Source organism: Triticum aestivum, chromosome 6B (genome assembly GCF_018294505.1).
Source record: "Triticum aestivum cultivar Chinese Spring chromosome 6B, IWGSC CS RefSeq v2.1, whole genome shotgun sequence".
In the NCBI taxonomy this organism is placed as follows: domain Eukaryota; kingdom Viridiplantae; phylum Streptophyta; class Magnoliopsida; order Poales; family Poaceae; genus Triticum; species Triticum aestivum.
The window spans coordinates 196,081,811-196,085,737 of NC_057810.1; positions in this window are offsets into that span (position 1 = coordinate 196,081,811).

Sequence of the window (3,927 nt, forward strand, 5' to 3'; positions counted from 1 at the left end):
ATGAACAGTGAGCGGTGGGAGTGGATGAACAGGACCCGTGGTGTTGCCTCTGGATGAACAGGACCCTGATCGATCGAGTTGGTTGGGGCTGGATGAACAGGACCCTGTGGAGGGATGGATGAACAGGACAACCCCGTGGAGGGCTGGATGAATAGTAGATGGTGGAGGGGTGGAATGAACAGTAGCCCGTGGAGGGGTGGTTGAATAGGAGCCCGTAGAGAGGGGTGGTTGAACAGTAGCCGGTGGAGTAGCACGCGGTGGAGGCTGGATGAATAGGAGCTCATGGATGAATAGTCGCAGGTGGAGGCTCGAGGAGGTCGATGGTGCATGAACAGTAGCCCGTGGATGCTGGAAGAGGTCGACAGTGGAGATGAAAAATATCTCGTGGAGTCCCATTTTGCGGTACGCCACACCCCTCCCGATGAACAGGACCCCCGTTTCGACCGTAGCGCTCCAACACAAGTCCGTTTCGTCCGTTCTGTGGTACGCCACACCCCCATTTCGATCGTAGGGGGTCCGTTTCCTCCGTTTTGCGGTACGCCGCGCCCCTCCCGGTTCACGGGACCCCCGTTTCGACCATAGGAGGTTCGTTTCGTCCGTTTTGCGGTACGCCAGACCCCTCCCGATCAACAGGACCCCATTCTGAATGTAGGAGGTCCATTTCCTCTGTTCTGCGGTACGCCAGGCCCCGTTTCCATTGCCTGTTCCGTCCAAGCCCTCCCAATGAACACGACCACGCATTCCATTCTGACCCAGCCGGTTGGCTCCCACGCGTTCCATTGCCTCCCCACGAACACGACGCATTCCGTTGCCTCCCCATGAACATGACGCATTCCGTTGCCTCCCCATGAACACGACAACGATGTTGTTTCTCCCTTCCGACCCAGCAGTGTACACGAGCCCTGGCCGTACGTATGTGCGAGTAGGCGTTCGAGACCCCACCCGTATGTACGTATGCGGCCGTATTTTCTTTCTTGCACCCTGACCGTTGTACGTACATGCACATGCTACATGCGTGCCTCTACTACGACACGTGCGCACCACTACTACGACACATGCGTGGCTCTACATCGACTAGTATGTACGTACATGTTCGCGACCAGAATGACAACGCTACATACGCTTCGACTAGGTGGGTCCCAACTGTCAGGCACTTCCTTGCCTGTGAAGATGTAGCTAGTGCATCCCAGCAGTCAGGGGGGCGAATCGTTTTTTTGCCCAGACGCACTTCCTTGCATGCGAAGATGTAGCTGGTGGGTCCCAGCAGTCAGGGGGCGAATCGTTTTTTTTGCCCGGACGCACTTCCTTGAATGTGAAGATGTAGCTGGTGGGTCCCAGCAGTCAGGGGTGAATCGTTTTTTTGCTCGGATGCACTTCCTTGCATGCGAAGATGTAGCTGGTGGGTCCTAGCAGTCAGGGGGAAATGTTTTTTTCGCGAAATACAGTGGCCCGTCTGGTGGGTCCCCGCTGTCAGGTGGAGGAATAATTATTTTGCGCGTAATAAGGAGGCACTTCCTTGCTGCGGCCGTGGACCTAGCTGTCAACCTCTTCATGTACAGTCCACATTCGATGGAAGCTGTTCCTTGATGACGTTGACCACGCCGCGCCGAGAGCACGTGGGCGGTGGACGACGCGGAGCCGGGGAAGACGCGGCAGTGGATGCCCACGCGTAGAGGAGTACGAGGGTTCACTGGTTCGCTGCAGTGCGAGGCTGTCGTCGCCGCAGAATAACAGGGAGTGTGGGTGAGTAGAGGGATGGTCTGACCAGCGGTGGGAGTAGTTGGGGGCGGTGAGGAAACCGCCGCATCGCAGCTAGCCAAGGGAGGCAGGAGCACGAGGCATGACCGGCTAGAGCAAGAAGACTAGAGGTTGAAGAAGCACTACGACCATTGGATGGACATCGTACGGTCACTAGATCTACAATCGTGCATATTGACTAAGTTGACAAAGCCCTCCGTCCCCGTGAACTTAGTAGGCCCACAAGTCAGCCTACCACTATACTGGGTCCCAGCTAATAGGGGGAGTATTCATTTTTTTGTGCGTAATAAGGAGGTACTTCCTTGCATGCAAAGATATAGCTGGTGGGTCCGAGCTGTCAGCGGCGGTAACACGGTGGTCCGTCTGGTGGGTCCCTGCAGTCAGGGGCAGACGCTTTTTTCGCGAAATACAGTGGCCCATCCGGTGGGTCCCAGCAGTCAGGGGGGAAACGTTTTTTTCACGAAATACTGGTGGCCCGTCCGGTGGGTCCCTGCTGTCAGGTGGAGGAATAATTATTTTGCGCGTAATAAGGAGGCACTTCCTTGCAGCTGCCGTGGACCCAGCTGTCAGCCTCTCCATGTACAGTACTCTTCCGATGGAAGTTCGTCATTGACCACATTGACCACGCCATGCCGAGAGCACCACGATGGTGGACGACGGCGAGGCCTAGGAAGGGGATGACGCGGAGCCGGGTAAGACGCGACACTGGATGCCCACGCGGAGAGGAGTACGAGGGTTCACTGGTTCGGCTGTGGTGTGAGACTGCCGTCGCTGCAGAATAACAGGGGGAGTGGGTGAGTGGAGGGATGGCCTGGCCAGCGGTGGGTGAGTGGAGGGAGGCCTCCGTGGCAGCACATTCGGCCACGGGAGGCAGGAGCATGTGGCACGACCGGCGCTGCTTTGGGCGGCTGGGGCAAGAAGACCAGACGTTGAAGAAGCACTACGGCCGTTGGATGGACATCGTTGACCACGCCACGCCGAGAGCACCAGGGCGGTGGACGACGGCGAGGCCTACGAAGGGAATGACACGGAGCCGGGGAAGACACGGCAGTGGCTGCCCACACGGTGGAGAGTACGGGGGTTGACTAGTTCGGCTGCCGTCGCCGAAAAATAACAGGAGGTGTAGGTGAGTAGAGGGATTGACAGGCCAGGGATGCGAGTATGATGGGGCCGTGAAGCCTGCCCGGTTGCACTGTCGGCCACGGGAGGCGGGAGCAGGCGGTTCCGATGGCGCTGGTTTGGGCGGCTAGGGCAGGAAGATCAGAGACTGAAGAAGCACGATTGCCGTTAGATTGACATCTAACGGTCTGACGCTAGTAGAGTCGGTTGTTGACTAAGTTTCTTTTTTTGAGAAACCCTGTGTACGCATGAACTTAGTAGGCCCACAAGTCAGCCTCCAAATCTATGGCCGACAACATAAAGCCCATTTGCTATTTTTTATAATTTGCAGCCCATTTGCTAATTGTTAAGTAATTTATTACAGTCCATTTTCTACCCAGGACCACGGTAAAAAAGTTCAACCTTATTTTGCATATTTCGGTGGAGTCCGAACTGTTGTAATCCCGAAATGATAAACATTTTTTAAGAACTTATTGATTTGCAAAAAAATTGTTTTATTTTTGTAAGCAAATAAGACGTGGGACAATTAAATTGGTTTAAGGGAAAACCAGTGTACAAAAATCAGCGTTGGGTGGGAAAAAACAAGTAAAATAAGGATGTAAATATGAAAATGGAATTTTATGTGTTTTCAGTATAATGATACGTGTATATGAACAGGTAAAACTATAGGTAGAGATTAAAAAACTGATGTAGGACATGCATTTCAAGAGGAAAATAGAACTGGACTGTGTGTTTCATTCAGTAAGAAAACTGCGTGCGGATGTTGTAAGACAAAATATAACTAAGGATGGCAGGCCAGAGGCTAGTAGATACCTGCTGGATCTTTGTGCCCCGTTGTCGTCATGGGCTGGGCCTGTTAAAAACAAAACCAACCCTGGGCAGTCTACAGCCCAATTGAAACTTGCTCGACCTGAAAAAACAATATACGTGTTCAATAAACGAGAGAATTCTGCAAGTACAAACTGATAACTGGGATGCAGCACGGATATTTTTTTTTATCGTGATAATAAGTGCATGCAGTTGTTTCGAAAAAATTGGAGAACTGGGAAT